Source organism: Coptis chinensis, chromosome 3 (assembly GCF_015680905.1).
Source record: "Coptis chinensis isolate HL-2020 chromosome 3, ASM1568090v1, whole genome shotgun sequence".
Taxonomy (NCBI): Eukaryota; Viridiplantae; Streptophyta; class Magnoliopsida; order Ranunculales; family Ranunculaceae; genus Coptis; species Coptis chinensis.
In genome coordinates, this window is record NC_141458.1 from 73,167,250 (window position 1) to 73,180,163 (window position 12,914).

Consider the following 12,914-nt stretch of genomic DNA (forward strand, 5'->3'; position numbering starts at 1 on the left):
TTGATAAGAAACAACCTGAAAGGGGACTACACTTGTCCTTTTTGCTGGTCTGAACAAGAAAATTCAAATCACATCTTTTTCCAATGTGAATGGATAAAGTTGGTTTGGTTTGCCTCTGAGCTGGGAGCAAGAGTGGAGGAAATGGTAGACAAGACAATCCGAGATTGGCTGGATGATTTCCTTGAGTGGAGTAAGGCCAAAGATCCTGGTATTGCAGAAAAGGGTTTGCTAGCAACTATCATCTTACAAGAGATATGGGAGATGAGGAACAAAGCAAAGTTTGAGGGCAAAGCTCCAAACAGAGATAGTATCTTGAGGAGGGCTTATGCTAAAAGGAATAGGTGTATCCAAACCTTTAGTGAGATTCAGGGAGTGACCTTTTCTAACTCAACACCCTTTGATTTATGTCAAGATGTGAAATATAAGTGTATCTTCCCGTTGATCGAAGTAAACACTATTGTAATTAGGTTTGATGATGCTTTCTGCAGGGAAACAAGGGATGCTGGTGCAGGAGCCTTGGCATGGGATGGGGAAGGTAAGTTAGTGGGAGCAGCTACTCAGAGGTTTGAAGCTGGAAGTGCAAAGGAGGCGGAGATGGTGGCTCTGGAAGTTACTGCCAAATTAGCCAGGAGCATAGGGGAACCATATGTTCTTTTTGAGGGAGACTGTAAACAAGTGATTCAGAATTTACAGAACTCTCAAGAGTTGTTATCTCTGAATTGGAAACTAGAACATGTTAGATGCATGATTATGGGCTTATGTCAGCCTTCTCTTTTTGTAAGTTTAACTGGATTAGTCGAATGTCCAATTTAGAAGCTCACGACCTTGCAAAGTGGGCTTACCAAAACCACGACGTGAGCCTTTTGCTTGGACATCTTTTGGAGTGTAGTACTGTACCTTTGATGCTATAATGAAATATAAGACATGTTTCTATCGAAAAAAAACTTCACTCTGATCTGCGTAGAAAGTCCTTTTCCTATTGTAAATATTTCCTTAATTTTGTCCATCTTTTTCTGTCTTGTTTTGATGAAATGCTGACCCCATTAATGCAAACATCACTAAGGTGTAGTCAAAAGTTAACCAACAAATCGTGAGGAAGAAATGATGTTTACCAGCTACCCTTAGAAAAGTCTCGTGTGTGTATATATAGACGGGCTGGCTACGCTGACATACAGAAGTGACATACGAAATTAACATACGTAATCCACAAGCGGACTTGCACATTGCTATAAGAGCTGATTTTGATAGATATTACCTCCCTACCATGGATAATATCTCTACAAAAAATCAGCTTAATCAGATGTGTCCAGTCTTGTCAAAAGAGTGTTAAAATTCTGGATCGTCAGATAAATTTCTAACTTGAACTCAACTTTTGGTAAGGTTAGACATGTTCAAAAGAGTTGATTTTTTGTGGAGATGATCTCCATGTTGTGGAGATCATGATAAACACCAAAAACTGTAATATAAACCCCGTAAAGACATAACATTTTAGTTAAGTATGTGTTTAATAAATGGAAATTAATTATATTTTCGTGCTTTTACAGGTTTCGGCATTCAAAAGGCAAAATACAAGCAAAACCTGCGTTTTAGCACATAATACGGTCGAATAAAGCTTAGTCTTGAAATCTTTCGTCTTAGTCGTTTAAAGCTCACAGATGCCAAAAATAAAGCTCATGGACTCAACGGGCTAGAACAGGTCAATAGTGCCAAAACGTCAACCAAACTCCCGAGCTCATATCTTCTTATTTTGAACTCCAAATTCTGCAAATGACCTGCCTAGAAGATTAACAACATGCTCTATCCAATGCCAGATTTTGCAAAGAGTCAACTTTCGGGTCTCACTGGTAAAAGCTACAAGTCCCACCACAATAATGGGCTCCACCATGGAAAGGGCCATGAAACAAGTCAAAAGAACAAACCTAAGCCCCTGAGCTTGCAAAAAGAGTCATGTTCGGGTCAAGACTTGATCAAATTGACCTAAAACAATCCGAGAATCAGGAGAAAGCTCAAACGACGACATCTTCCGTCTCCTTACTCTAATTGAAGCATATGACCTATCAAAATGATCAGCACGGAAAACTCTACACAACGGTACATTGCTTCTACAAAATGGAAGTATGGTTTGATATCAGAGATAAAGCCAAGCACATCACTATTCATCAAAAACGACGTAGATATTTTAGATTTTTCATTATTTAACTTTTTGTAAAGTCAAAAGATGAATAGTTCCGAATAGTTTCGATCAAATAGTATTAAATAGTGTCAAATAGTGATTACTATTCCTTAAAGTCAAAAAATTGAATAGTGATCAAATCTTAGTCGTTGGATAAGATTTCTGAGATTCAATCACGACTGTCCATTCAACTATAAAAAGAAGGGTCTAGTTTTAGTTTTTCTCATTGAATGGTTAGCATTCAATCATAGGATTTAGAGTAGTTTTACAGTTTTTCTAGTGTAATGAAAAATTTAATTTCCATTTTTTAATTAAAATGTTTTTAATTCAGTGTGTTATTTTCTATTAATTAGAATAACACCTTAGTTATGTGATCTCAGAGTAGAAACTCTGCCCGAGTGAGGATTATCTCCCCATATATAATAAAACAACTTGGTTTTTTATGTTGTTATATCAAGCGGTCAGGGAGAAAGCAGTTTTGCGAGATCTTATGGTAAACAATCACTTTCTTCTAAGAGTCCTACTAAAAACCACCAAATAGAGTCCTATATACTTACTATAAAAAAAACACACTTGCCAAAAACAAAAAAAAGAAAAGTTTACAAAGTCATTCCAAGTATTCACCCATGTTCGTTCGTTCGCATATTCACCCATGTTCCTTCTCTTCACGCCAACAAAAAAACCCCCTTTTCTTCACAAAAAAAAAAAAAAGTCATTCCAAGTAAGCCACTTCCAGTTAAGCTTTTCTTCAGTAATAGGTACGATCATCTTTGTTATTGAAAGTTTTTATGGGATTGATATCTTTATTTCTTGGATAATTTGCATCACATGATTGCGCTCTCCCTTTGTTAAAACAATTGTGATCGCGAGCACAAACTTTTTACAATTCTCATTTCTTTCTCAACTTCTGATTATAGGATTCAGCAAGTAGATTGTTCAAAAAAGAGACACTCCTCCAAGTCTTCTCAGTAAGGTTCTTTAGGTACTCTCTATTATCTAATTATTATAGTGGTTTTTAATTCAAGATGGGGAGAGGAACTCAGCCACATTGTGGTTGAGCAGAGCACGATATTTAAAAGCAATATATGTCGCAAAAATATCAAGTGAGAATGGAGAAAAAAAAAGGACTGATTGGTGTAAAACAGAGTTACATAGAAATTGGCTATTGGTAATTAATTGGTTGTTAGAGGAAGTGACCAATAGAAATAAGAGCTTAATTTTTTGTCGGAAAAAGGAAAAAGATGAAGATGCGGAATATGGTCTAAATCTGTAACTTCAAAATTGGTAAACATGGAATTGTGGTGTAACTGATAGGTGACACGAAAATAATTATGTTTGGATCAATTTTAATAGGTGACATTAAGGTACTTTGCTGCTAGCCCAAATGGTGGAGATAACTGGTACTCTTTTTGTGGTTATTTGATATTCAAATACTTTTTTTTCCAGTTCTTTTTATTTAATCCTGTTTTGGGAACTATTTTGGGAATTGTCTCGGTTGCATACTAGATTCTAACATTATTATTATTTTTTAAAAAGTGGGTACGGATGGAGAGAGGAAAGAAACTCAGCCACACTAAGACTGAGCATAACATGTAGTTGAATTGCAATTTTAGCCAGAGTTGCTAATATTTTTTAGAATAATTTAATATAATGACACCTGTTCATAGGACATAGTATAATGGTTAGTATATTATTAGGCCAGACAATGATTGTGAAGCATTATGAAGTGTATTAGTTGTATCATATGTATAGAGTTTGTTTGATGTGTCCCTGAAATCCTTTCTTTTACTAAAATTCTGTTAGTAAATGATGGCCTTCGACTGTTCAATATATTTGTTGAAATAATATGACTTCATGAATTAAAAGTGTGACGGACTGAATAGAATAGATAAAACAAACAATGACTTGATACAGATGCTTATTGATAGTGTATGAGTATCATGTGTTACAACCTTGGATGTTTGATTGATTGGGCAGTGAGTCAGTGACTCTGACAGAGCACCCTGGAGACACCTAAATTGTGGAAATTGTTTAGAAAGGCATGATTTTATGTTGGTTGATAGTTGTATGTACGTATGTTTAGAGAGCTTCATTGAGTTATCACTCAGAGTTTTATAGCCATTAGCACAAGGGAATATAACCTGGGTTTGATAACCATTGTGTAAGTATGATAGCTCAAGTTCTGGTCCAAGTTCTGAGTCTCCAATCTCAATAGCTCTTGGACTGATCCAAGTGTTGTTTCTTAATTTCCTAATAAGAAAAAAACAACAAAAAGAAGGACATATTCCTAACTAATTGTTTTTAATTTTCAGGCGGGACCTTCTTTTTCCCAGGAATGGATGCTGAGGATGCACATTACTTGCTTTCAGGGTAGTGAGATGGTTTCAAGGTATGGATATATCTTATTAATGAATTATATATGTCTAGAATCTTTGAGTCATGTATAGCAGTTCAGTTAAAAGTAATGTGCAAGATGGAAGACACATGAATAATTTATGTTTGAAACAATTTATTAACTACACATGCTTATATATATATATATTAAGCTTAGTGAAATGTGTTCTAATGTTATATGGTGTGTGAGTGTGTGTTGGCGGTGTATGACATTGTGTCTAGCACATTTCCATATTGTGTATTAAATGACCCTGAAAGACTTAGATAAGTGACAGACTTAAGTATTAACTGTTTTAGTTGTATATTGGTTTTAAAGTTGCATTGGGCAATTAGTTCTAAAAACTTATGGTTTGCTTTGCACCAATGGATTTGAACATTTAGTATCTAACCTTTTCATGAGAACCATCCTTTTGAATGTAAGTTTAATCATTTGCATATACTTGAACCATTGCCGGTTTTGCTGACAAAGGGACAAGGTTATTATATAATAGTGTCTTCAATCCCAGAGGAAACCAAAGACTTTTATTCTCTCCGAGACCCGTCAAAGGTGATAATATTTAGTTCTACTTATCAGTACGAGTGCTGCTTAAGAGTACTCTCTTAAATTGGTGGTACTTTTGATATGTAGAAAAATGCAGGATTAATATGAATTGTGGTGTTCAAGTTTTTGTAGAACTTTTGTTATGCATGACCGTCTATTTACTCAAATTCGGTAAAATATGAAAGCTAGCTTCTATGATATGTGTGACTGTGTTAAAGAGCTGTAAAAGAACCTATGAGTTCGTTAATTGAATTGATAATAGATTCTAATAATGGAAACAATACATTCTTTAACATTTTATTGTCGGTTCAGTTCTGACTTTGGTAAAAATATTGAATAGGCATAAACAGTGACAGTGCTCCCTGTACATATATAAAACACGATTTCTTTCTTAAGCTCAGGTAGAATAAGTAAACCACACCACCAGATATGTACAATGATGTTAATAGTCTATCCAATTTCTACTTAAGCCGCAACTTCTACACAAATTCAACCATCAAGCAAATTAGGATTGTAGTATACGATAGAAGATGGTCTAGATTGTTCTTAAACCAAATCATAATTGAACGAGAGATAAATATAATCTCATTTAAGTCACATTACATCAAGTCATCAAGCCACGAACTTGGTATTGTCTCATAAGCTGTAAACAAACACTTGTTAACGGGGACTACAAAGAAAATTATGTTTTGTCAAGAGGAAAATAATTGAGGAAGTCTAATGATGATTACCAAACATACTTAATGTAAGAAATATATAGAGATGGCAGAAACAATGAAAGTTGCTTTTATTCAAGTTCTCTATTTCATTTGGACTCAATTACATTTATGTTCGCAATGACATGGTACCTTGGCAACTGAGCAATTGGTGGCAGCATGTTTTAGGAGCTTTGAATTATCCCCAACTTACAGGGAAGTAAAGATTGCTGCTCACATCTTAATTAACCATGGTGTTTCATTAGGTGTTGATGTCACTTTGACAAGCTGTTTCACTGTTGTTGATGTTATTCTGACTATTTGTTGGTCGGAACCTGATCAGCTCCCAAATGTGCGTTTTATTACTGATAAGAGCCCAAAACTGTAGTTTTAACCCCTTAACAATATAGCTGTTAGACCAATTATGTGATTAATAATATAGGTTTATCAATAATTACGTGCTTTTGAGTATTTCAGGCTTCAGAGTTGAATAAATATGAATTTGTTACTAATTAGGCGCTAAAAGGAGCTAAAATGATTGATATGAAAGTTCTATGAAGAAAGCCCAAGTTTCATGGAGAAAAAGCCCTTAAAAATCCCAAGTCAAGCTGTTAAGTGAAAGTCAAACCGGATTAGAAAGCTGAAGAAAAGTCAACAGAACTTCAAAAGGCCATATCTTTGGGCTCAGACCTCGGATTTGGGCCTATTTTATATCAAAATGATCGGCTCAGAAAGCGCTTGGTCTAGACCTTGACTCAATTAGAGTAGTATAAGTTAGTGAAAACTCGCACTACAGTAACACTACCAGAATGGGAAGTCTTGGATTCAACAAATTGGGTTTTGGGCTCGATTTTTCGACCCAAAACATGACTCCTCAGCCCATGCACGAATTTGGGAATCTAGCTCTTCTATAGCAAGAGACAAAAGCTTAGCTCTTAAGCTATCTAGATCTAAACCTTGTTTTAGTTCATAAAATTTAGTTTTGTAATATAGAATTAGTTTTAATTGATTAAATTAGTTTATATAGATTAATCTAGTTAGTTGTCAATTTTATTAGTTGTGAGAACAAGTTTTGAATTTTAGAATAAATTACTTAGTTATATTTCAATATTTAAATTCGAATTCAATCTTTCATTCATAGATTTAGTTGTTTTAAATTGATAATTAGTATTCATAATCTTAGTTCTAAATTAGTTTAAATTTCAATTGTAATCCATGTTTGAATCTTAGACTATTGTTAATTTAGATTAAAAAAGTTTAATTAGTTATTCATTAATGACTTGTTTTTACTGCTCTTGTGTTAGAAATGATAGTCTAATAAATTCTAGCTAAACCTCCATTAGAGGGGTTTGATGAAGCTTGGATGAAGACTTAATGTGTTAGTTAGAATTATTGCATTTAAGAGTTCACTCTAGTAGGTTAGTTGATTCGCCATGAGAATGGGTTGAACTTCCTCACATGCTAATTATTAGTTGGCAGAGATTGCCATGAATAATTAGGGATCACAATTAATCTTAATTGGTTATGATTGCAATAATCTACACTAGCATATTAGGAATTTATTTAAGTGAAATCAAATCCCCCTAATCTCTTTCCATATTCTTCTCTATTTATTTAATTCATATTCAATTGCTTAGTTAAATTAGTATAAGTTAAATTCATATATTTAGTTTCATAGTATAAATTCACCTCTATAAATATTATCCTCACCATTGTTCCCTTGTGTTGATTAATTGATTTCTGTAAGTCTTGGTAGTTTAGGAGTGGAATGATTCCGTACTCTATATATTGCATAAATCTATATGTGAGAGTAGGAAAGAAATAATTGATACCGTAAGAATAAGGTTAGAGTAATCTAGTTGAGTTTTTACGGGTTATCAAATGGCGCCGCTGCCATCTTAAACTCTTTCAGGACAAAAATTCAATTGCTTGAATCCAAGGGGCAATCCCCCAATCTCTACCCATACACCCTTTTAATTTTTCTTTCTTGTTTCTCATATTTTCGTTACTGTTCATGCTTGAAATTCACTGTTTTAATCCGCCCTCCCTTTTGCCTTGCACAAAGAGCGCCCGCGCTCCCTTAAGATTGCGGAATCACAGTGACGAATACTGCGGTAAATTTCTAAATTTTTGAAAATTCTAAAAATTTTCAGGCATAATATCTAAGGTGTTATTGATTTACTGGAATATTTTTAGAATTTTCCTAATTGTTTTACCTTATGAACAAATATGATCTTTATAGTGCTGCATTTCAGTTTTCAAACCGTAAGTTCTTGAAAAACAGACGAGTAAGGTTACTTAGGCAGTTCCAAAAATTCCAAACTTTTTACAGGAGTATCTACCCCTAAGTCAGGAGTTTTCAGTAAAACTTTTACGAGTTTTTTATTTTTTTTTGACCTCCTAACTAGTGGAGTGTTTCCAGTGTATTTCTGCAGTTTTGCAACACTTAATTTCTGGAACAATAGCCAATAAGGAGGATTTGTAGAACTCCAATTTCTCTAAAATGTTTACAGAAACATGCAAGAGCTGTCAGAAGTCTTCAATAAAATTTGGCGATTTTTGGCTCTGTTTTGATTGGTTAACCATTCGGTTGTTTGTATTGTGTTTGAAAACTGTTTCGTAAACTTTGTAGGGTAGTAGAAGGACATTCATAGCTCCGATTGTTCTGAAATTTTACAGGTTACTTACTGGACGTCTTAGCAACCTACTCTAAAAATTTCAAATTTTTTGGAGAGCGCGACCCGCGCCCATACAAAGAGTGCGACCTACGCTCAAAATACTGTAACTCGAGTTCCACCTGAGCGCGACCCGCGCCCTTCACAGGCAAATTCTGAGCGGCCCCCGCGCTCAACTCACTGAAAATTGCCTCAGGAACAAGCGTGACCTGTACCCTTCACAGGCAAATTCTGAGCGCACCCCGCGCCCTCTTCTGGAGTTGCCCGATTTTCACAGGTCGGTCCAAACTTCCATTTCTTCAAGTTATTCGGTGTTTCTAACTTTTTCAATACACTGAGATTGCATATACAAGACGTTATTCATTCGTGTAGCAAGGAGGCATTCAGGTACTCCTTCTTCCACTTCTCACCTCTTTTGTCAGAGGAGTTTCAATTCTAGTATAATCAGGCTTGTTTATCGTAAACATCAATGTACATGCCTATCTAGAAATTTATAGTTAGAGTTTTGGTTGCATATTAATTGTCCTATAATATATTTGTAAAACCAATATAGCATATCAATAGGTAGACCAACAATCATATGATTATTATGCAAATCCTTCACCATGTTCATGCTGTGGTAGTCCTTACCATTGGGCTTCTCATTGCCCATCATATCAGAAGTTTGAGCCTACTATAGGATATAATAATAATTATGAACTTCAATTTTCAAATTTTTATAGTGACCCATGCAATCAAGAGTTTTCTAGTGATCCAAACTATACAGGGAGTCAACTAGTGTCATATAATTCTAGTTCCGTAATGAGTGTGTATAACGAACCAAACACTTTTCCGTGCACAATTTGTTCAGATCCAGACCACACTGCCCATTCATGTCCCATATTTATTCAACCTCAACCTATCCTATCACAATACGAGATCAACCAGAGTCACTTCAAATGCCAAAAACTATGACTATCAAACACCATACCAACAAGACATTTCCACCATGCCAGAAATCACCCACCCATCTAGTTTGCCACCCATCTAGTTTGCCACCCTTCCCAGACCAAATTTCCCAAACTATGCTTCAGAACCTAACTATGCTTCAGAACATAGCCCAGATGATTTCCATGATCTCTTCGCCTAACAAAGAACTTTCAACCTTACTAGAGATCGACACACAACTAGAACAACCTATTCCCATAACCACACCATTCGACCTAGTTAAGACCTACCCTAAATTTCATGAATCATTACCTTCCCATGACCCTCCCATTAACCATTATGTTGACTCCACACCCCACCTGGATGAGGAAATTCTTAAAGACGACTCTTTAGGACATGTTTTGGATGACCACTCAAATTCGATAGATGCCTCCGAGGAACCTCCCACTGATCTATCTGAAGATGAATATAATGATGACACATTAGAAGATATTTATAAAGATGTGATGGAGGAAGAATTTGATAACTATTGACATTCTCTTAATATGGACCCTCCGGTTGAGCATGTCCAGGCCTTTATGTTTGCTAACCGCACTCAGCTGGATGATTTCTTGACACATTTGAATGATGCCATTGAGGATACTTATAGTGTTTTAGAGGAAGAGGGTGAGGAAATAAAGATTAACAATTCTAATATAAGGCATGAACAAGGTCATGTGCAGGAATTAAAGGAAGTAACTTCTTTATCGCAATGTGAATCTCAAATTAGTTTGGCAGCTGAGGAAATAACAATGGAAGAAATAGATGAATTTCTTAAAGATAAAGCCACGAACCACAACTTTATGGATTCAACTAAGCTAGATGAAGAATTCTATGATTTCTTAAGAGCGTGTGAGGATCCACCAACTAATGAAGCACCAACCAACCACCATCCACCTGAGTTACCACCTCCTATAATCCAACCATTTACCACAACTAAGCCATCCATTCACCCATTTTTTCAAAGGAACCTCAATTTTGCCCTTGAGCCAATTGCCTCAGAGACCCTCTATAATTTTTTCAACCCTCACGGTGAAGAGTGTTTGCCTAGCACACAATCCTATAAGTACACTATTCTTCTAGTTGAGAAGCAAGCTTTGACCGAGTGTAGTGAGACACCTAGTTTGTCTTATTTTTCCTCATCTGAGCCTCATGAAAGACATCAGGATCCATACATTATTCCTTTCTCACCTAAAGTATCGCTACTTCATCTTTTGGGTCATTCCAACTTTATAACGCAGCTACAACATGATGGTTTGCATATGTTCTTTGATGGGTTGCATAAGTTTTCTTTCATTCTTCTACATAATTACTTCCAATTATACAACTTCATTCTGTTTGGAGGTACATTTAGTATCATGTTTTTATGGCTAGACCCCCAACTCTTTCAACTATTAGTTTATAGTTGACCACGCATCATCTATTTTGTGCCACCCTAGTTTCTTGCTTGTTTAGGGGTGTGCACAGTCTAGGGGAATCTGACTTAAAACAACCCCATATTAAGTCTAGGGAAATCTGACTTTAAAAGACTCACGTTTAAAACAAATTTTTTAAACTCTGTTTTATAAAATTTGTTTGGGGGTGGGGTGTTTGGTTTTTCCATTCTTGATCACTCAACTTCCTATTCTTATCCCTTCCTCATCTCGTAGCTATATTTCTTGTTGTTTGTTGTTTTGATGTTGTTTTTATTATTTTTAGTAGATTGGATGTTAAAGTTTGAATTCAGTAGTTAAATTTGAATTCGGTAGTTAATTGTATTTGAATTTCAATGTTAATTTAATTTGGTTCTTTTCAAATTATGCGTTGATTTTAGTGTTAATCCCACCTTCTCGAATTGTTTGGGGGTGATATTATTTCTTCTAACATGATTTTTATATGATCCACAATTTTAGAAGTAATTTTGCGATGATTGTTCGGAATGTTGCCGATTTTGGCATGCCTATGAGTAGATATTGTGGTAGGATGAAATTTCAATGAGCTAGGAAGTTACTATTCTAAATTCAATCTAAAAGATATTAGGGTTGTTTTAGAATAAATAATATGGGTTGTTTCCGTTTTCGGTTTTGGAAATTTTTGGAAACTCAAAACCTATATAAACTTCATTCATTCTCCACACAAAACTCATATCTCTCACCTTTCACTCCCAAGTTTTCCTTTTTTTTTTCTTTCTCACTTTAGCACTTAAGCTGCTCGGAGCGCGCCTGCGCCCAAAACACTGTAAGTCAAATTTCACTTGAGCGTGACCCGCGCCGTACCCAGACCAAACCTGAGCGCGACCCGAGCCCAAAACACTGTCAGACCGATTGCACCAAAGCACACCCCGCGCCCATACAAGGCATAGTCAGAGCGCACCCCGCGCCCTGACCTCCTTAGGTATTAAAAATTCTGATTTTTGTGGGTTGTTCTAGGATCGTTTGCAGCTGTTCTAGAGAGTAGTTTTGTGATGACGACCCCTCGTATCATACCGGAACAGTCTTTTGAAGACTTGTTCCAAAGTGACACCTATGGTGCGTGGTTTCACAAAGTGATCATTCTAGCAGGCTGGGAGCCGCTATTGGATGCGAGGGAACCTCATTTCTTTATAGAAGAGGTTGATGATGCTTAAACGCTGGAGATAAGGTAAGTTTTTAGTTTCAGTTAGTGTCTGCTTATGTCCCAAGCAATTTATTTCTTATTAACCCCATAACGGGTGGAACTCCTATAGAGCTGCGTAAGTTTTTTATTTTCTTTATTAGTATGTTTAACCTTATTTTGCAGATGTTCCAGAATTTCAAGCGTTTCCATGGTAGTTTTCTACCCTTTTATTTAAACACTTTGAGGACAAATTATGCTTCTTGTTTGGGGGTGGCATAGAAACACGTGTAATTAAGGCATCTGTTAGGATATAGATATGTATAATATGCACTTGTTTTTTAGTAAAAATTTCAAAAATTTCAAAATATAAATAAAAAGTTATGTTATACACTTAGGAATATTGGTATTGTTTTCTTTCTCTATGCTCTTAATAATCTAGAAGTCTCACATAACTTTTGCATTAGAATAGTTGTAGAAACTTAGGTTAATATATAGGTAATAATTTTTGCATCTATCTATAAATATATTACATGAGTATCTATGATTGTTTGGCAGTAAGTTTATGAAATCTAGGCTAGAGTACTTATTCTACAAATCCTGTGAGAATATAGCCTAAAGCCTTATATGAGTTAAACATTTGAGAAATGACACAAGGGAGAAGTAAAATCCAGATAGAAAAATCACACGTCCACTTGCTTGATCACTATACCATATCCTAAGAGAGAATTTAGGCCCTCTTTGGATCTATATAGCCAGAAATTCAAACCTTATGAAATTATTTTTCGCTAGTCGCCCCTCTGAGCCTTTCTTTAACCTTTCATAAACCACAATTACTTTACCCTTTTCCAAAATAAAATAAAAATAAAAATCAGCCTACCCATTCTTTGAATGAGTCT